This window comes from Lynx canadensis, chromosome C1, assembly GCF_007474595.2.
Source record: "Lynx canadensis isolate LIC74 chromosome C1, mLynCan4.pri.v2, whole genome shotgun sequence".
NCBI classification, from domain to species: domain Eukaryota; kingdom Metazoa; phylum Chordata; class Mammalia; order Carnivora; family Felidae; genus Lynx; species Lynx canadensis.
The window spans coordinates 137,488,406-137,511,668 of NC_044310.1; positions in this window are offsets into that span (position 1 = coordinate 137,488,406).

Below are 23,263 nucleotides of genomic sequence, written 5' to 3' on the forward strand. Positions count from 1 at the left end.
AAGTCTGGGATTGTGATGCCTCCTGGTTTTCTTTTTCAAGATTGCTTTGGCTACTTGGAGTCTTTTCTGGTTCCATACAAATTTTGGGATTATTTGTTCTACCTCTGTGAAGAATGCTGGTGTTATTTTGATAGGGATTGCATTGAATACGTAGATTGCTTTGGGTAGTATTGACATTTTAATAATATTTGTTCTTCCTATCCAGGAACATGGAATCTTTTTCCATTTTTTTGTGTCTTCTTCCATTTCTTTCATAAGCTCTCTATAGTGTTCAGTGTATAGATTTTTCACCTCTTTGGTTAGATTTATTCCTAGGTATTTTATGGTTTTTGGTGCAACTGTAAATGGGATCGATTCCTTGATTTCTCTTTCTGTTGCTTCATTGTTGGTATATAGGAATGCAACCGATTTCTGTGCGTTGATTTTATATCCTGCAACTTTGCTGAATTCACGAATCAATTCTAGCAGATTTTTGGTGGAATCTTTTGGGTTTTCCATATAGAGTATCATGTCATCTGTAAAGAGTGAAAGTTTGACCTCCTCCTGGCCAATTTGGATGCCTTTTATTTCTTTGTGTTGTCTGATTGCAGAGGCTAAGACTTCCAATACTATGTTGAATAACAGTGGCAAGAGTGGACATCCCTGTCATGTTCCTGACCTTAGGGGGAAAGCTCTCAGTTTTTCCCCATTGAGGATGATATTAGCATTGGGTCGTTCATATATGGCTTTCATGATCTCAAGGTATGATCCTTCTATCCCTACTTTCTTGAGGTTTTTTATCAAGAAAGGATGCTGTATTTTGTTAAATGCTTTCTCTGCATCTATTGAGAGGGTCATATGGTTCTTGTCCTTTCTTTTATTGATGTGATGAATCACGTTAATTGTTTTGTGGATATTGAAACGGCCCTGAATCCCAGGTATAAATCCCACTTGGTCGTGGTGAATAATTTTTTAAAATCTATTGTTGGGTCTGGTTGACTAATATCTTGTTGAGGATTTTTGCATCCATGTTCATCAGGGAAATTGGTCTATAGTTCTCCATTTTAGTGGGGTCTCTGGTTTTAGAATCAAGGTAATGCTGGCTTCATAGAAAGAGTTTGGAAGTTTTCCTTCCATTTCTATTTTTTGAAACATCTTCAAGAGAATAGGTGTTATCTCTTCCTTAAATGTTTGGTAGAATTCCCCTGGAAAGCCATTTGGCCCTGGACTTGTTTTTTGGCAGACTTTTGATTACTAATTTGATTTCCTTACTGGTTATGGGTCTGTTCAAATTTTCTATTTCTTCCTGTTTCAGTTTTGGTAGTTTATATGTTTCTAGGAATTTGTCCATTTCTTCCAGATTGCCCATTTTATTGTCATATAATTGCTCATAATATTCTCTTATTATTTTTATTTTTGCTGTGTTGGTTGTGATCTCTCCTCTTTCATTCTTGATTTTATGTATTTGGGTCCTTTCCTTTTTCTTTTTGATCATACTGGCTAGTGGTTTATCAATTTTGTTAATTCTTTCAAAGAACCAGCTTCTGGTTTCATTGATCTGTTCTACTGTTTTTTGGTTTCGATAGCATTAATTTCTGCTCTAATCTTTATTATTTCCTGTCTTCTGCTGGTTTTGGTTTTTTTTTTTTTTTTTTTTTTTTTGCTGTTCTTTTTCCAGCTCCTTAAGGCGTAAGGTTAGGTTGTGTATCTGAGATCTTTCTTCCTTCTTTAGGAAGGCCTGGATTGCTATATACTTCCCTCTTATGACCGTCTTTGCTGTGTCCCAGAGATTTTGGTTTGTGATGTTATCATTTTCATTGACTTCCATGTGCTTTTTAATTTCCTCTTTAACTTCTTGGTTAGCCCATTAATTCTTTAGTAGGATGTTCTTCAGTCTCCAAGTATTTGTTACCTTTCCAAATTTTGTCTTGTGGTTGATTTTGAGTTTCATAGCATTGTGGTCTGAAAATATGTACAGTATGATCTTGATCTTGTTGTACTTACTTAGGACTGATTTGTGTCACAGTATATGGTCTATTCTGGAGAATGTTCTATGTGCACTGGGGAAGAATGTATATTCTACTGCTTTAGGATGAAATGTTCTGAATAGATCTGTTGAGTCCATCTGGTACAGTGTGTCATTCAAAGCCATTGTTTCCGTGTTTATTTTTTGATTAGATGATCTGTCTATTGCTGTGAGTGGGGTGTTTAAGTCTCCTACTATTATGGTATTACTATCAATGAGTTTCTTTATGTTTGCAATTAATTGATTTATATATTTGGGAGCTTTCACATTTGGCACATAAATGTTTACAATTTTTAGGTCTGCTTGGTGGAGAGACCCCTTGATTATGATATAATGCCCTTCTGCATCTCTTGATACAGTCTTTATTTTAAAGTCTAGATTGTCTAATATAAGTATGGCTACTCCAGCTTTCTTTTGTTGACCATTAGCATGATAGGTGGTTCTCCATCCCCTTACTTTCAATCTGAAGGTGTCTTTAGGTCTAAAGTGGGTCTCTTGTAAACAGCATGTAGGTGGATCTTGTTTTCTTATCCATTCTGTTACCCTATGTCTTTTCATTGGAGCATTGCGTCCATTGACGTTTACAGTGAGACTAAAAGATATGAATTTATTGCCATTATGATGCTTGTAAAGTTGGAGTTTCTGGTGGTATTCTCTGGTCCTTTCTAATCTTTGTTGCTTTTGGTATGTACGTATGTATGTATGTATTTACTTATTTATTTATATTTTCATCTTTTCTCCCCTCAGAGAGTCCCCCTTAAAATTTCTTGCAGGGCTGATTTAGTGATCACAAACTCCTTTAATTTTTGTTTGTCTGGGAAACTTTTTATCTTTCCTTATATTTTGAATGACAGCCTTGCTGGATAAAGCATTCTTGGCTGCATAGTTTTCTGATTCAGCACACTGAATATATCCTGCCACTCCTTTCTGGCCTGCCAAGTCTCTGTGGATAGGTCTGCTGCAAACCTGACCTGTCTTCCCTTGTAGGTTAGGGACGTTTTTTCCCTTGCTGCTTTCATGATTCTCTCCTTGCTTGAGTATTTTGTGAATTTGACTATGATTTGCCTTGTGGATGGTCAGGTTTTGTTGAATCTACTGGGGGTCCTCTGTGCTTCCTGGATTTTGATGTCTGTATCTATCCCCAGGTCAGGAAAGTTTTCCACTATGATTTGCTCCCATAACCCTTCTACCCCTATTTCTCTCTCTTCCTCTTCTGGGACCCCTATGATTGTGATGTTCTTCCTTTTTAATGAGTCACTTATTTCTCTAATTTTTAAATCATGCTCTTTTGCCTTAATCTCCCTCTCTTCTTCTGCTTCATTATTCTCTCTAAGTTTGTCCTCTATATCACTGATTCTCTGTTCTGCCTCGTCCATCCTTGCCACCGCAGCATCCATCCGTGATTGCAGATCAGTTATAACATTTTTTATTTTATCATGACTAGTTTTTATTTCTTTTATCTCCACAGAAAGGAATTCTAGTCTATTTTCAACTCTAGCTAGTATTCTTATTATTGTGATTCTAAATTCTGGTTCAGACATCTTGCTTGTATCTGCGTTGATTAAGTCCCTGGATGCCATTTCTTCCTGCTCTTTCTTTTGGGGTGAATTCCTTCGTTTTGTCATTTTGAAGGGAGAAAAGGAATTAATGAGGTAGAAAAATTAAAATAAAAAAATAAAATTAAAAAATATTAAAATTAAAAAATTAAAAACACACACACACAGAAAAAGTCAAATAAAGATGCTAGATCCTATGTGTGTTTTGGTCTGGGTGTTGAAAGTGGTTTGATAGATTAGAGAAAAAAGGGGGAAAGAAAAAAAAAAAGGAAATCGTTTGAGAATTTGAAAAAATTGAATACACTGAAGTAGATTAAAATGAAATGATGGAAGTAAAATAGAATTTGAAAAAATTTATGCAAAAGTAAAGAATATAGTAGAAAAAATTAAAGAATAATATTTTGAATAAAAATTAAAAATAAAAATGAATTTTTCTCTTTCTGTATTCAAGAAAAAGAAAAGAAATGAAAAAGAGAAAAAAGGAATCGTTTGAAAATTTGAAAAAGTGAATACACTGTAGTAGACTAAAATAAAATGATTGAAGTAAAATAGACTTCAGAAAAATTTATACAAAAGTAAAAAATATAGTAAAAAAATTTAAAGAAAAATATTTTTAATAAAAATTGAAAATAAAACTGATTTTTTTCTTTCTGTATTCAAGAAAAAGAAGTGAAAAAGAGAAAAAAAGAAAGAAAAAGAAAATTGAATAGATGGACCTGTTGATAGATTGAAATACAACTGAAATTACTTTGTTTTCCCCTAGAAGTCAGACTATGAAGTGCTTTATATTCCATAAACTAAGCAGGCCGCAAGACTTGTGTTCTTGAAGAGCGAGGTTGGCCCAGTTGGGCGGGGCTTAGTGTAACGGCTCCGTTCTCCACTAGATGGCGCTGTTAGCCTACTTGGGTGAATTGTTGTGGCACTCATAGGTGCGTATGCGCATGAGCAGGAGCGGTGAAAATGATGTCACCCAGCTACCCAGGCTGTTCTGTTCTCCCGATCAGCAATCACGCACCGTTCTCTGCCTTCAGCTTTCGTCCACTTCCCGCTTTTTCACTGTCCGTGACCAATCCCAAGGAAGTACCTCTCTCCCGAGTTTTGTCTCAGATGCGGCTGTTCCCCACCCCCCCTTTAGTTCTGAAGGACTGCAGCTTAGACCAGTTCTGCCCCTCTGTGGGAGGGTCTTACTGAGCAATGGCCGAATGGTGGCTGCACCCAGGAATGCTTACAGGACCCTGCTGCTGCCGGTGCCCCGAGACTGCGGCCGGGGGCCAGCCCGCCCCAGAAAAAGTTCGCGAGATGGTGTAGCAGCAGTTTTTCAGGGATTATGGAAAATCGCACCAGGCTTCACCCTTAATGACCTTGTTCCAGCACCAGCGAATGTGGCTGTTCTCTGGGGTTTCCTGGGACCAGATGGCCTCAACAGCCTCTACCAAATGCCCTTCCAGCAGTGGAACCACTTTTCCCTTTGTGGCCGAAGAACCTCCTGGACCCCAGTCTGCTCTTGGGGATTCGCCCTTCCCGCCAGAGCACCACCAGGTATTGAGCTGCGGAGTTGCAGACTCTGCGCTCCCCTTGTTTACAGTCTTAATGGAATTTAAACCCTCTGCTTTCTCCTTTCTCCCTTTTTAGTTTAGTCCCTGCGGCTGTTTCCAATTTTCCACTTTCTCTCCAGCTGCTTTTGGGGAGGGGTGTTTTTCCTGTATTCTCCCCCACCTTGTCTCCATCCTCTCTCCGCCCGCAAAAGCGGCTCAGTGCCCAGCACGGCTTTTCTCTCCCCAAGTTCACCTCTCTGCCCCTTGTACCTGCTGAATTCTGTGGTTCCGGTTGTGCAGACTGTTGTGTTAATCCTCAGATCAGTTTTCTAGGTGTGCAGGATGGTTTAGTGTTGGTCTGGCTGTATTTCATGGACGTGAGACACACAAAAAACTTCCATGCTGTTCCGCCATCTTGGTTCCCCCCATAAAATCACCATATGTTTTTAATTTGACAAACTATTATTTCTATTTCAAAAACAGGAAAACTGGCCTATAACAAAGACAAAGAGTTTATCCTTAGTCAGAAAACAAACGATAGACCTACACACTGATAAACTAAGACTATATTTTTAAAAGCATGGACTGAGCATGGGTTAGTTTTATTTAGAAAGGTAGGATGGGGAAATAGTATTTTATACTTTAATCAGAAATATGTTATAATTCATTTTATTTACTAAATAACTCATACTTTGGGGCTCAGATAAAACAAAACACAGATTTTAAATCCACATAACTATTCTTTAAATTGTAATGATTTATGGTTGTGGGTAAACTTCAACTGGTAAAATAATAACAGATTCAGTCATTAAATGGCGCTAGCTACATTCAGAGTGGGTCTGCACAGTAATATAAAATAAAAGCTCTGGTAAATAATAACGTTAATGGTTATGCTCCCTTTTAAAATTTAGATGACTTTCTGAAACCATATCCAAATTAGTTCTCTTATTTTAATAATTATCAATGAATGAAAAAATACTTAAAATTTGTTGGGATTCTTATTCTTATTTCAGTATCCAAGATTTCAGGTCTAATGATGCCCCATAATGGTTTCCATCAACGATAAGGTAAAGTAGGATAAGGTAAAGTAGGAGGCTTATTAAATCTGTCTGAGTCCAATTAGGAAATAGAAATCACACAGTAGTTTCAACAGAGAAATGTAAAATAAAGACTTAATAACAAGAGAGAGGAGTAATAAGGAATTGACTAGGGAGAGTTAAAGAAAAATATAAAGAGTAAAGGAATAGCAGATGTAGGGAGAAGCCATTACCCCAAGTGGTGAGGTAGAATGCCCAAGGGAGGGCCAATCACCCCATGCCCTGCCTGACCAGGGCTGAGATCAAGACCTCATTGGAATGGCTCAGCCAGAGTTCTCTGGATGGTGAGGAACTTGCTGAGAAGCCCTGCTAATGGGCTTTGCTGGAAAATGTCTCTATGAATGGTAAAGTAAGGGAAGTCATTCTCAGGGAGGCGCTGCACCTCAGAACTTGATGTGAAGTCACATAAGAGGCCCTGGGAGAGGTCATCCAAGGGGCGATGTCTCACCAGCAGCACTCCATCATGAAGACACTGGAGAAAGTAGCAGTGAGGGCTGCTGGGCACTGAGTGCTGCTGGTCATCCCATGCTATAGGGACAAAGATCTGGATAAGCCACAGTCTGCAAAAGTCAGCATTGGAGAAACAGTGCTCTGCATGTCAGAGCAAACCACACCTTGCAGGAGGCTAGCACCAGAGAAACTGCATTCTGCAGGAGGAAAACATCGGGTAGAGTTGAATGCTGGAGGAAGCTGACCAGGGAGGAACACTGGAACCATAAAGGAAAAAAAAACAATCCCTTCCTCCTCTATTGTCCCCCCTTGCCCCTCCAAATGGCAAGGCTTAATATCATGCCATCTGTGAAAGAGAAATATTTACAAAGTCTACCTCTATGATCACATAGCAGACAAAGAAGAATAGATTTAGGACAGAGAGACAATAAATTGAAACATGGCATATTTGTTTTCATAACCTGATTAAATTTTTTCTTTTATGTTTTAACACCAAAACCAAGACTTATCTGGCTAATAACGGAATCTATAAAAAATGATATTTTTTTTCTTCCAGAGATTTTCTTATTCCTTCCTGATTGGTTAGCATTCTTGCAGAAGAACTCAGCCACCTGACATGCATTTTGGAGTGTCACAGGTTGTAACCGATTTCCAAAGAACAGAACCTATGTCACAGATCAACCCCAGGATTTGCATGATGAGCTCTGAATGACCAGAGGCATTCCCATTAGGTTTATTTTCCCATCCTGCTCCAGGTTTTCCAAATCTTGAGTGTGTAATAGCCACTACTAATAGAACTGCTCTTTACTGGATATGAAATATTTTCACATTAGAACAATATTGTTGTTATTATTTTCTCAGAATTTAGCTACAGACACTGTGACTTAATGCTTGCTGGAAGTAACAAAGCCAATAAGAGCCAGAGCTGAAATTCAAACCAAAGCTGTATATTTTAAAATTAGTACTTTTTCTAAGACACTAGTTTGCCTTTGAATCAGTACTTCCAGATAACAAAGAAACTAAAATGACTAAAATTTTGTGAAATCAGTTCTATCAGAAATTTCCAAATAAATTGCAACTGTCCCTAAGGAAGACAAACACTCGAGTATATGAATATAGATCTGAGGTGTGATCAACACCTTTTCAATTCTGTTTGGGTGGCGGGGGAGGCAAGAAAATTCTAAGGAGAGTTTTAATAGTGTCTCAAGTAACTCAGGAAGAAGACATATTTGATTGATACATTTCATTTCAGGTGGAATTCAGTAGTTCCGTTGAAAATTTGACCTCACAGAATACAGTAAGTTACAAAACCAACATTGGTTTATGTTGATTTATACTGAGAAAGGTTTTCAACATGTACTTCTCCAAAAAAAAATAAAAAATGAGTTAGCTACAATTAACCTAATGAATAATATTAGGATGGGCAATTTCATCTCATTGCTGGCATCATTGAAAAGACAGGATTAGAAAAAGGACCTGAAAATATTAGCAAAGATGCTTTTGAATTATTTTTCAATAGTATGGTAAAGAAACATTTATAAAGAAAGAAAATAAAGTTGCAGTTAACCAGTGAATTGATAACTTTTATGAAAAAACGTAATTAAAGCCTTTTTAAGATGGAGCCTGAGCAGCCTTTTCAGGGCAATTGCCTTGCATGTCCTGTTTTCTGAATCTTTGAACTAGGCCAAACTGCCAACCTTCCTAGAAGTCAGCAAGAACAAGAATATCCTGTTTGAAAAGACTGATAAAGGTGAACTGGCGCTTAGTGACCACTTTGTCAGACCAATCGATGAATTACAAACCTAGCCCTGCTTGTCGGCACCAATGAACTCTTCCCAAAAACAACGTACTAATCTTCCTTTTATTTCGCCATAAAAACCCCGAGTCTACGTCCTGTAATTGGGACACTATTCAGGTTTCTACCCAAATCTGTGTACAATTCTTTGATCCCAAATAAACATTTTGCCTCTTGATCTGATTTTTTGTTTGTTTGTTTTTAGGTTGACACTTCATTAACAATCCTGTGGTGATTTAAATGACAAAAGAAAATAAATGTGAGTGTCAGTAAAAGTAATTAAAAGCATGTTCTATTTAATAAGCACTAGCGTGACTTGCATGACTACCATGTAGTGATTGACCTAATTCATCATCTCATTTTGACTTGACACTCGGGTTCTAACCTCTGTAAATTTTCACTCTAAGCAGAAGACGCAGAGCCAGATTTGCAAAGAGTGATGTCAGAGTTCACCATCTAGGGTCTCTCAGCCTTGTTCAATCAGCATTTACCCCTAGACTCAGCCTGACAGTCCTCAAATCATCATATGAGGTTATATTCTATCAGTGCTCCCATAATTCCAGGGCAAGAGAGCCCTTATTACAGTTGGGAACAAGTGCTTGGTGTGTTTGAGCTAATGAGGTACTGACTTTTAGCCTATGACAATTGACCACCATCATGTACCTATCAGAATGCCCTCAGCACAACATTTTAGAGGAAGCCAGGGTAAATTGGATTCTTAATGGCGCATTTAACAGAAGTCAGTCAATAGAGGTTAACATAATTCTCAGTATGCACTTTTAAATTGCAAACAGTTTTAGAGTGACCATTTCCCTAACAGACTGGACTGACACACCACACAATGGGCTTTTGGCCTTCCTAGCAGATGGGCCTCCTTTGGTTTTGGTCCTGAATACAGCATTAGTTGAAAAAGCATTCAGTTCAGAATAGAATGGCTTTTTTTGTGGAAGAGCTGGCTTATTGTTTGATTCAGACAAAGAACCCTTTATCTGGTGGTGACTTGTCATCTTATGTCGATGTAAGCTATGTAAAGAATGACTTTTCATTAAAGCAAGTTTAGCATATTTGCAATTGTCTTGGTCAGATGGGAAAGTTTCTGGCTGAAATAGTAGAATTATATCCTGTGGTTTATGCAATCCACAAACTGATTCTATGTGGGAAAGCAAAAATAATAATAATAATAAAAGAGGTTTTTTTTTTTCCTCTTGGCTGCACAGAATAACTGTGCCAAGCAACAATTTTTAGGCACACTGAAGAAAATCCACTACCTGTATAGGTGGCAGAATTCACCAAGTTATATGGAGACTGAATATATATCTGTCCTTCTCCAAACAAGATTATAGTCTCAAATTCCTGAATTTGATTCACTATGGATTAAAAACATCATTGTTACCTCATCCAGCTCTTGCACTTTTCTATAAACTGTTAGGCATGTAATCCTCATTAAACCCTCCCATGCTGCTTCCATCATTTGACTGTGAACTTCCTCCTTGCAAGTAAACTTTATATTGCTCCCCTGCATTCCATGCTATCTTGTATATGGAGTTCCTATGTTGCCTCTTCTATTCATTGCCAACAGTATAATACCTTTCTGCTGGCCCAAAACTTCTAAACTTGAACAAATAAATTGGAGAGGGTCTGACATGCGGTGGCACAGCCTCATGGACAAAAACAATAACCTTCCTGAGCATGACAGTAAATACTCCTCCCTGACCATTGAGAATCCTACAAAATTCTCAGTATCCCATGTCCTATATGTGCTTCTTTACCACTGGTCTGGTAACATTGGAAAGGAGGGCAGCTGTTATATACCTCTCCTAGATTTGACCAACGTGACCATTTTGCAGTGTTCTCCCTTGCCAAGTAGCTTCACTGAGTGCTAATGGGAGGTGAAAAGGACCCAACAGAACCATCTAGAAAACATGCATCTGCTTTATCTTTAGTCTACAGTGTCTGAGGCCCAGAGATGACCTTGTTCCTTCCCAGGGACCTCAAGCACCTCCATCCACCCAAGCAGCTCACACAGCCATTGGTAATCTATACATGGCTCATGCACCACACATTTCACATAGACATCATCTTAGATATCAGAACACCAGAAGTAATGGGGACAAAAAGAAACATGGTAGAGGAATACAGCCTGTTTTGGTATGATTTCTCCTTGGATTTGTCTTCATGGTTTACCTGTGGTTTTTGAGCTTATCTTAACAAAAATTGTGAGTTTTACACTGTCACAGAACAATCGGTATGTCACATACTATGTGTAACAAATTTTGTATTCTTTTTATATTTTTTATTTTGTATCATTTCATTCCCCTTTTCCTCTCTCCTCTGATGTTTAATACTATGTTGGGAATTTATGTTGAGATACACATTACAATACAAGTCATATTGTACCATATTACAATATGGCACATTACACTACGTGGCACATTACAATACAACACATTCTTCTTATGCCCCTCCATTCCTCAGGTTTAAGCTGCTGGCTAGGATAAATGCCAATGTCCTGTCCCAGAAATAGAAAGAGGCCCTGCAAAGGACAAATTCTAGACCTTTTCCTCCGTTCCTTTTAATATTTATCTATAATGATGTCCCACTCTCATACTGTGATCACAAGCTCAGTACACCAACTCATTCCCCCAACCATATTTTTCTCACCCAAAGTGCCTAAGGTAGTTAAAATATACCTAGCTCCATCAAAAAAAATTCCTTAAAGAAGTACATCTTTGAAGTGAATATCAGCATTTATTGCTATGGTTGGATACTGGAGAAAGTTAAAGTTTCTCAGAATCCTGGATTACACAATATATGAATCTACTAATACTTGTCTGATGCATAACTGATACATATTTGTTTGTATTTTGCATAAATTTTTTTCCATTTCCATGGCAAGAATTTTCACTTCTTGGATTGATCACCAAAATATTAATAAACTGCAATTCACTCACCTTTGAACATAGCCCTTTAACTGGGAAAGACTGAAGGGCTTGGGTATTTTAAACTCTGTTTTTTTGTTTTTTTTTTGTTTTTTTCTGGTGCAGTGGTCCTCAAATGTAGTATTTTTATGAATCACCTGGACAGCTTATTAAAACACAAAATTTGGGGCTCTATTCCTAGTGTTTGTAACTCAGTAAGACCCCAGAATTTACAATTCTAGTAAGTTCTCAGGTGATGATGATACTGGTTCAAGGTTCACAGTTTGTGAACCACTGGTCTAGGATATAAGCAACAGAGGGTTAAGAGCAAAGAATTTAGTGGTATTATATTTTGTATGTGCAAATCCCAGCCACCATGATAAATTTTGCATAGCTAGTGATTTACTTCACTGACGAACATAAACCATGTATAGATTTAAATTTCATTGTTAACTAAAATATCAATCATACATTTTTGGGTAGTCTGAAATGTGTGTACACAAGTTCACAGAAAAACCATTAGACATTTCTTCATATTGTTCTTTAGGGTACTCTTTATAAGGCAAACATTTTCAAATGCCTTGTGTTCTATTTGAATTTGCCAGCATAAGTTTTTTTTTTTTTTTTAACCTTATAAAGAATTCTTGTTACATGGGTGATTGTGAAATTATTTGGAAATGATGACCTGTTTTCATCCTAGCTGTCAACTATAATTCTCTTAAGATAATACAGGCCCTTAGAAGTGAAAGAGACTGGAAGCAATTGGGCTATCAGTTACTCACCCTTGCACACCCCACCCCACTCTGAAATTGTACATCCAGACACTTTCCTTTCACACGTCTCAAAAGGCCATTTGTCCTTTTACTTATCAATTAAATACCTTCTTGATGTTTTGAAAAATCCTTATCCCAGTGTCCATCATATCATGCTTCCCAAATGTAATGCTCAAAACTCATGAGGTAATTGCTACAAAGTTTCTCCTCCCTGCACCAAAGCAAAGTAAAATTAGACCTTTAAATACTTTACCCTTTGGTGCAGCTGTTTGCAAAAGGGAAATTGCAACTAGAATGACCTGCATTCTGCTGTAAAATGGATGAAAGAAAAATCTCATTCCATTTTGCAGTTACTTATCACTTCTTTAAGATATCATTGATCAAATAAGATTCCAGGTTGGGATCATATGAAAACTTTCAAAAAAAAAGCACTACATAATTCATACAATTGTGTTGGATGGGTATGTAAAGTTATGACATATCTTATAGTGAGAAACTACTATTGTCTGCCTTTGTGCCAGTGAATGGTTCAAATATGCAGCACTGTGTTAATCACTCTTTATATGGGAGCATTTAAAGATAGACATTTTATTAGAGAAAACTTGAAAAAATATAGAAAACACAAGGAGGAAAAATGTAAGTTATCCATGAACTCCACTCAGAGAGTAACATGCACTTTATATGAAGATATAAAAAGAATTAGGCTAAGGATTCCAGAGACAGTGTTTCATTGGTGGAGGCTGCTGAATTCCAGGTGATTCCCCTGCTAGGGGAAAGAAAAAGAGGTGCTCTCTTCTATCTCAAGAAGTGAGAGAGCTTTGAAAGGACATTACAGCATTTGCTATGTATTTTCTGGGATGTGAACCCCACCTGAGAAGAACAAATGCCAAAGTCTGTGGCAGGAGATAAAAAGCACAGTAGTAGAAGCAACTACACTCCTCTAATTAGTGTGACAAACATGCATGGCGTCCTCGGCGGCCCAAATGGATAATGCAGAAGGGATTTGGGTTAGAAATCTCTCCAAGAAATATCAGCAATAAGAAGCTGTCAGATATATCAACGGGGGCAGGAGCTGGGGGAGTCGTGCTATGCCCATGTCAGAGAACTACACTACTGAGAGATCCCCCGAGTCAACGTCCAAAGAACACCAAACAATCTTGAAAAAAGAGACTATTTGGAGTATCCGCTAACCCCAGAGTATGTCAATGCCAAGTCATAAGAATACCTATAAAGTAACAACTTACTCCTCTCTGCCCCACTCTCCTGGTTTGAGAAGCCTTGGCTCAGGAAATAGGAGAAAGAGAAGAGAACGTTGGAGAAGACAGCTGATCACACCTATTTCCCACCAGAAGTCTCTACACTCAGCAGGGGAAGAGAAGCATCTTTAACTCTAAATGTAGTTCAGAGTTTGGACTGCGGAAATGGTCATTCCAGTTATTAAAATTAGAGTGGAACTAAAAGTGACTAAAGAAATTTTTATTATCAGAATGTGACCTTAAGAATCATGGACTGCCCCTAGATCTTGTCCAAGGGATGGGGGAAAACTAGCTTCCACAGAGAAAGAAGGAGAAAGTTGCTTTCTCTTAATCCTTTTGGAGTCTTGCTCTTTTTGTATAATGATAATAACATTATATTCCAATATAGGGTTGTGCCAAAACATATTGAACCTTTCAATCTGTTTCTACTTTATCATCATTTCTTGAAAGCCACCGTAACTTAGGTGCTATTTCCTTTCTCTTCTTAATTCTCATGTTTTATCACACTGGCAGTCAATAAAATATTATTTAAAAAATTTTAAAATATTATTTTAAAAATATTAAAAATCTGATTTATACATAGTGCCTGAAACATAAACATAGATGATAGATGAAGATATGTATGAGTATATGAGTGAGCCCATTTCTTCCTCTTTTCTCACCACATGAAAAAATAACAAAACTATGGGGCATCTGGATGGCTCAGACAGTTAAGCATCTGACTCTTGGTTTCAGCTCAGGTGATGATCTCATGGTTGGTGAGTTCGAGTGCCACATCAGGCCCTGTGCTGACAGTGCAGATTCTGCTTGGGATTCTCTCTCCCTCTCCCTCTGCCCCTCCGCTGCTCATGCTCGCTATCTCTCTCAAAATAAATAAACAATCTTTAAAAAAATAACAAAATTAAATTCTTTCATCGTTACCTAATTTTAAAATAACCACTGAGTTACTCTTCCTCATTTTTAGAGCTTTTTCATTTAATTCTATCAAAAAAATTAAGGCACAAACTATTCATTTTTTTTTTTTTTAGAAGAGAATCTCTTTGTCAACATGCATTTGTGAAATCTGTTTAAAATCAGCTTCAGCAATGGATATCAAGAGAGGAATGAGGAAGAGAGAGAGTAGTCTGGAGTATGAAAGGCTGAGTGGCAGGACTTTGCTTGTGGCCAGGGAAAGAAGAGGACTGGTAAACAGTTACATGCCAAGGACAACTGCCCTGGAAACACCTTTTCCTCTTCCTTCCAGGCCAGACCACCCATGAACGTTAATCCTCCCCTACTACCCTGATCCTGTGCCAGCGATTTGCAAACTGATGAGTTAGGCTAATTTTCTAGTTCAGATGGTGATCAATTTATACTTCCTAAAGGAAAACTGTTGCTACAGAATCATTCAAATCCAAAAAAAGCCACTGATAACCCTTTAAGATATATGAAAAAAAGTTACTGCAGCCAAATTTGGACTATTTCCAACAGCACAACTCTTTTTTTCTTGAATTACAAAGAGAATTTTATGACACTGGCAGGCACATAGCTTTCTCCAGCATTCTAAGCTTCTTCCTGTCTTTCTTGTTCCCACACGTTAAATCAGCAGTGCATGACTTACGATTTGACTTGCTTCCTTTTTTGCAAAGTAGTCAGAACTTAACTCCATTCATGAGTGACCTTTCTCCTCCCTCTCAGATGCTGATTTGGGCAACATTGAGATCACTTTTATTTCATCTTGAGAGATAAAAATTTGGTTGCCTCAGGAGTGGGAGAACTTAATGACTGTTTCAGTAAAGCATTTACCAAGTCGGTATTCAAAGCCATCTGAAATAGTTGGCACAGTCAAACAATAAGTGGCATTACTTTAATAAATTGGGAGAGAAGAAGACTGTCCCATTGTGCCTAGCAACTGTTAAACATTATGTTCTCTCTTAGAATCTAACAATGTAATGTTTGTTTCAGTCAGCACTCAGCATTGTTTCTTAAAAATAGATCTTGGGATGAATTATAAATTCATGAGTAAATTATTTATATACACACACATATATATGAAAAATTATATGAAGAAATGAATGTATGTCACTTTTTAGATCTAATTGGCTGGCCAACCCATAAATAGATGACGGTGTCTCAGAATAACCAGATTTCACATATCTGTAATGAGTATACATAAAAATGAGCACACAAAGCAAAAACCTGACATAGGAGAAACAATAATAAATTGCTAAGAGCTTAGCTTTGGATTCCAAAGGACTTCTGCCATATAGAAATAAGTATTTACCTTCTATAGCCCCTAGATGTAAAAATTATCTGTAAAATCAGGATGATAACAGCAGTGTCATCCTAGGGCTAGTGTGAATTAGATAAACTAAGATTCTCAAAATGTTTAGCAAGTCACTGGCAATTACTGTATACTCAACAAATGTTAGTTTTCACAATCGTCCAATCAGGATTATGACACTACTTGGTTTTAGAACTTGAATATTTAAATTAGGCCCTAGGTGAGAAATTCAAACATAGGTTACTATGGAGCTCTTTATCCACACTAGAGGCTCTTTATCCAGTATCAATCTTTATTTGGTCTATAGTTTATAAGTTACTCATTTTTCTTCTTGGCCAGGTTTATTGCATAGTTGAGAACTTCCATGAGCTTGTACAATTCAGATAGGATGCTATCTCTGGCATACACAAGTCATGCTACAAAAAAAGAGAAACAGCACTGTACAGAAAACATTGCTCTGTGTCTATGTGTGTGTGTGTGTGTGTGTGTGTGTGTGTGTGTTTCCAAACACATGTGTGCATGTGACAAAGTCAGGGGAGGCACATAAGGAGTATGGGAGTCATGCTCATTGTTATGTTTTATATGTCCCTACAATCCTGTGACTTGTTTGATAATTAACAGTGGTTGAAATGTCTAATATACTTAATGACTCAGTGTATACCATTTAGTTGGTTCCTTGTTCTGAAAGAAGATACAAAAAAGATTAGGAGATGATGATTAGCCAAGAGAAGTGAGAAAACAGAGCGGCTGCTATTCTCTGGACATGTATCTTTCAAGACTGTAAATGGTGGGGTGAATTTTCTTCAATATTTTGCCTGCATAATGCAAAACTTAAGCTCCTTATACTCTCAAGAACCTGTAACTGTGGCATTACTTACATGTGACATCAGAATTTTCAAAGACTCTTTGTTACCTTGAAGAGCAAGTAACACAGACCAATATTATCCCTTAACCCATTAGTATAAGACATGATAGGTAAAGAAGAGGGAACTACCACTTCCTTTTCCTTCCTTTTCTGGGTGGCTCCTGCTCATCTACTCTTGTCTACTACTGGCTCCTCATCCAAGGAGGATCTGATCATCCGACTGGTGGGTACATGAAGCATTGCTTGGACTACATTTTGCTAGTATGTGATATTACTGTGCCTTAATGGCAATAATATCCACACTCCTCTTGCTGTCATTTAAAATTTTTTTTGTTTATTTATTTATTTTGAGAGAGAGAGTGTGTGTGAGTGGGACAGGAACAAAGAGAAGGGGAGAGAGAGAAGCCCAAGCAGGCTCCATGCTGCCAGCTCAGAGCGCAATTCAAGGCTTGATCCCAGGAACCATGAGATCATGACCCAAGTTGAAATCAAGATTCAGACACTCAACCAACTGAGTCACCCAGATGCCCCTTTTTCTTGCTGTCTTTTGATTGCTGTATCTCGTGCAGTAAGCATGAACAAACAGATGGTTGTGGGGGCAGGAAAATTATTTCTTCCTTCTTGTCCATCATGGAGCTGATGACTCAAAAGGACACAATCACCGGGCTTTTTCCCTCTACAGGCATCCCTGAATGTAAGGATTGCAAAATTGCTTTTGCAACCTTTCGAAACCAAGCTATGTCCTCTTAACTTTATCAAAATATCTTGCCCTCAGACCAGATGAAGAAGGAGGTAGGGGGAGGTAAGGTTGGAATAAGAAGAATGTGTGAGACACTTGATAGGCCATTGCTGAAGCATTAATTTGTTTCCATGTCACTATTGTCCTTTAATTATGCAGTTTCCTTCACAAAGAATCCAAAACAGAAAAGGGTCATGAATACTAGGGTTAGGATAAAGTTCACTTTAATCCCTTAACATGGATGAAATAATATAGAAAGTCCTCAAAACTGTGAGGATACAAATTACAGCTGAACTGCACAATTAGTAAAATGGAAGAGTTGCAGAAATACATACAATAATTCATATTAATAGCTGAAATTAACTATAGATCAATTAAAGTAAAATTACGTATAGAAATTAGAGGGTAATCCAGCTAAAATACATGGATACTAAGTGATGGTTGTTTTGTGACCAACAGTTCAGAGATTCAAACTCCAGTTCTAGATAACACATTGTAAAAGACAAACAATCTGGATGTTCCCAAATATTTATTCAGTTTTCATCCATTGTTCCAGCTTCATGAGGATGTAACCATTGATTCACGAGGCTTTCCTTCAAAACCATGATTTTTTATACATTCATTTATTCATACTTTGCCTTATTCTGAAAAGGATATGAGACAACAGAATACCATGACTAATTATCGGGGAGGAAGTTTCTTGTCCTAAAATCAATAAATTTGCCTTTCTCTTTCTACAAAAAGTTATTTTAGATATTAGGGATGAAAAAAACATATATCTGCTAAAAGAGGGAGAAGAAATTGTATTTGCACACTGACACTTTCATTTCATCATTTAACAATCAGGCAATTAACTTTCATTTAATTCCTACTATGTAGATACATGGCATTATAATATTACTTACATTCATGTGATGTCTAACATATTTCAATATTCAATGTCTCATTTGTTCCTCCAGACTTCAAGTGTATCATCTGGAGATAATTATCACCCCCCCTTTAATATTAGCAAAAACCAAGCCTCAAACCTAGTCAGTAAACTGAAATCACAGTCTCCCTCTGAGTAGGCTAGCTGTCCTTCCATTGCCCTGTCACACACTCACAAAGGTGCAGAAACTGCCTCAACTCTATTGACTCTCCTGTGAGATGGTTTTTTTCCTACCATATTTGAGCAACAGTGGAAAATAATTTAAAGATTATTGAATAAAAGAGAGTCAAAATTTGTTCAATTTTCTGTCACCTAAGCCCCCAGGTTGCTAGAACAATGTCTCATTCCGAGAAATTGTGCATAAATTTCTCACGACCCTCCTCCTTTTTCAGGATGTATCATTCCAATTACCATCAAGCTTGGTAGAATGGAATCACCTCCAGCAAGTAAAATAGCTCACTGTTTAGTTGTTACAACATTCAGTGCTTTTTGCCTACCACAGCCTTAAGCCTTTCCTGGAAGGTAAGATTTTTCTCAGGTTGGCAACATGCAGACTTGAAAAAAGAAAGCAACTGACAGAACTTGTGAAGAAAAGAAACAGTGCCTGAGGTTGCTTAAGGATGGGAGCTTATGTTTCAATTACTCTTTCTCTCTCTTTCTGAGAAGGATAAACATAAAACCTAATGGAGAAATTTCCACCTTTTAACCAAGCCAAACAACAGTGAAAAGAATCATTTGGGAAAAGGAAATTTGACAACTAATAGTTAAAACGATTGATAGGTAAAGATAACATTCTTGCCTGAGAATTCTAGAGAACATCTAACTGAGAAAAATTGTGAGGCTTAGAAAAATAAAAAAATTAGGATTGAACATGCAAATAGAGCAGTCACATAAACTTGCCAAAGGGAGAAAAAAAAAAACAATTAGAATTAGCCATCATTAGGGTAATCAGATGTCTCAGCTTTCCTGGATCGGTCTTTGTTCAAACCCTAAAACTGGAAAAATTAATGATTGCAACCTGTTTATTCTCAAAGGTGTCCTTGTCTAGACCAAATATTATATATGTGGTCACCATAGCCAAAAAGAATGAAGCAATCGTATTCCTATGCATGGCAAAAAGAGAAAGAACAAAGGGAGTGTCTCCAAAAGCTGGGATGAGCCATTCTGTTTATGACATGACAGTTGATTACAAAAAGGCAAATGCAGTGGCCTCGACCAATATACGTTTATTTATAAAATGAGTACCAACCCACAAAACTGTTTTGAATTACTTAGTGGAAATCAGGATCTTTCATCACAGAAATAAAGGAAAGCAGAGAAGGGGAGATAAAATTGGCAACATCCTCTGAAACTCAAGCCGAAAACCATGTTTCAGCAAAGGAAACACAGAATCCTTAACCAATGCCATGGCACATGAGAGCCTTTCCACATGCCAGACAAACCATTCTAGCAAGAATCCTAGTCCAAACTGGGATTGTGAGTATATTTGTATTTTCTCTACTTTAAGAGAAGACTAGCAGAATTTTTCTTGTAAATTTAGGGATGCATAATCACATGTTGTTTTACATAAACATGTATTCCAATTTACATAAATTTGCATAGCATTTTCCCAAAAAACTAGCTCTGAATATGTAAAACAAATTAATCTGTGCTCTCTAATATAATTGTATTCAAATATGAGATCCAAGGCTACCACAAGAGGTAGGCTTACCAGATATAGCAATGGCATCACTCCAAATCTCTTTACAGAAAATAGATAACAGTTACAGGTCAGATAGAATTTGGACATTTCAAAAAATTAATTAGAAGCATTCAACAGACTGTTGATGAAATAATCCCAGTTCAGAAATATATAGATGACTTACTTGACACAATTAATTAAAGACTAACATTAGGTTCCCTATTTACCACTTTTTTCATAGCCATGTTCAACTACCATTCTTCAAGCTTGTTTGCTCTGGAAAGAGAGGGTATAAGCTATAGAGAATTGTTTTTCAATCTGTATTTTAACAAAAGGAGACTGGAAATTATTATTACTATAGCTAAAAATCAATGGCATTTAATTTCTGATTACCAATAAAATATTTCAGTACTGGTTCTTTCTTCTTATTATTAAATGTAAACAACAGAAGGGGAGAGAAGTAGTCTTCTTCCTGTCTTTCATAAATTAAATTGCTACTTGGTAAATAATTATTTCTGTGCTATAAGATAGTCTAGCACTGTGGCTTCTTTTCAAAATATGTGTTTAGAAAATTTTCTTTTACTGAAAAGTGAAGTCTTCTGCAGCCCTTAACAAAAATCCTTTCATGTCCCACACAGGTGTGGGGTTCCTAACTGCTTATATTAGATCCATAGTTGGCAACTCTTGGTATCTTAACATACAACACCCCCCCCCCAAAAAAAAAAAACCCACAACAAACAAACCCCACAAAACTTTCTGCAAGAAAAAAGAAAAGGTGAGAAAATGATAAAGATGAAAGCTGTGAACCACTCAAAAGGGAGCATAGATTGAAGTAACCCCAGTAACACACAAATCAGATCATGTCAATTATCTACTCAATAGTTTCTAATAGCTTCCCATTTTCTCAGACTAAAATCCAAATTTACCAGGAACCACAAGACTGCACAATCCGGCCTCTAGCTTCAACTGTGGTCTCACAGTGCTGTTCCACTCACTGCAGTGTCAGCACAAGCCTTTTTGCTGTGCTTTTAACCTGCCAAGCAGGATTTTGCCGTAGGGCCTTTGTTCCGGTTTTCAATGCTATCATGGATCTGGGGAGGGGTAGATTGGAATAGATGAAGTTAAAACACCATGAATCTCTCTACTCTTACCAAGATTCATCCATTTTCTTGAATGAACTATGCTCAGATTGTTGTATGCCTGCGGTTAATTTCCAGAGTTCTGAAAAAGTTGATTTTGATCATTTGTGCCAGTGTTCCTGTTGCTTTATGGAAAAGTGTTTTTTTTGGGAAGTCCTTACTTTGCCATTCTGGAAATGCCATTCTGAATATTCTTCTTTAAAATTCACTAAAACTTGACAAGTGGTAGGTTGTTAACAATTAGTTGCATGTTATTTCTGAAACTGTAAGAGTAGAATTTTTGTACTCTGTTTAACATTAAACCATAAAATTTAACTTTTTCTATATAAAATTAGGTTAAATTTTATTTATTCAACAAATATGTTTTGAGTCACTGCCTTGTATCAGTCACTATTCTAGGCACGGGAGATCTGGCAGGGACGAGGAAGTGACATTTGCATAGAGGTTCTAATGAAATGAGGGAATGCGCCATGGGAAGACAATTCCAGACTGTCTGCAAAAGACACATTTAGATTCAGTGACACAAATAGATTGAAAGTAAATGGATAGAAAATAATATACCATGCAAACAGTAACCAGAATAAAACTGGGGTGATTATACTAATATCAGATAAAATAGACTTTGAGGCAAAAGAATGTTAGTAGAGACAAAGAAGGACATTTTATAGTTACAAAAGGTTCAGTCTATCGGGAAGATACAACATTTTTAAAACATATCCACCTAACAACAGGGTTCCACAATACATGAAACAAAACTGACAGAACTGAAGGGAGAAATAGACAATTAACAATGATAACTGGAAATTTCAATACCCCATTTTTAATAATGGATAGAAATGCTAGAGAGGAAATCAATAATGAAATAAAAATCTTGAACAACACTTGTAAACCAACTAGATCTAGCAGACATTGATAGTATAGTGTAAACAATCCACCCAATAGCAGAACACACATTCTTTTAAGTGCACATGGAATATTCTCCATAAATATAATAGACCATAAAACATATAATAGACCATATAATAACATGTAATAGACCATAAAATAACCTCAAAATATTTAAAAGTATTAGAATCATATAATTTATAATAGAAAGAAATCTGGAGAATTACCATTTGAGAAAAATGGCAATTTTTAAATGTTAGAATGTTTATTTGTCATGTTATTTATATTACTATGTAATGGATTTATTACTGTTAATTTTTAATGAATTGATAAATAACATTTAAAGTTATTCTCAATTTTAGGGGTGCCCAGGTGGCTCAGTCACTTGAGTGTCTGACTCTTAATTTTGGCTCAGGTCATGATTGTAGGGCTGTGGGATGGAGCCTTCCATCAGGCTGTGTTCTGGGCATGGAACCTGCTTGAGATTCTCCCTCTGTCCTCTGTCCCTCTCCCTCACTCATGCTCTCTCTCTCTCTCTCTCTCTCTCTCTCTCTCTAAAGTAAAAGAAAACAACAACTAAAAACATCAAAATAATAAAATTATTCTCCATTTTAATTTCTAACATGGAAAATATTGATAGATGTTATTTAACCACTTCAATAAAAGTTCTTCAGGAGTCCTCAATAATATTAAGGACGATTCTGTTACCAAAAAGTTTGAGAACCATTGATTTAGGCTAGCTATTTGGAAAGTATGTTTAGGAGTCCACCATAAAAATCATCCTACTACAACATGTAAGCATTTGTAGTGGTTACTTTGGGGAAAGAAAATTATTTTCTACATTTCATACTGTTGTGAAATCATAGAAATGAGAAATATCAACTTATATTTGAGGAATTGAAAGTAGCGCATTGAGATTAGAGAGTGGAGAGGATGTGTAATGGTGGAAGAGGGGAAATAAGAAAGGAGAGGTATACTGTGAGCATCTCTCTTTTAAGAAAGATAGGACATATTAAAAAATCTTTAATATGAGGGAGTAATAAATGCATAAAAAAGTTACCAACTAAGTGCTGTTGAGAGAGAGAGATATCACTTTATTGTCATGTAGAAGTCAAACTCATTACAACATTCCCTCTTGAAATGCAGAACCAAACCCACTGAAATGTTATTAACAATTTCTGCTATTTCAAAATATGTACTCTCTCATGTAATCTGTGGATATTATTCAGCTCCTCCAAAATGAAAACTCTAAGGCTGCAGGTATTTTTAGTCTAAGCAAGTGAAGAGAATTTATGAATGTGCAGCTCTACACTCAGAAAGCAATTGCCATGAGTTAGAAAAGGGGGAAAAATCACTTCAAATAAAGCAATGTGTTTCA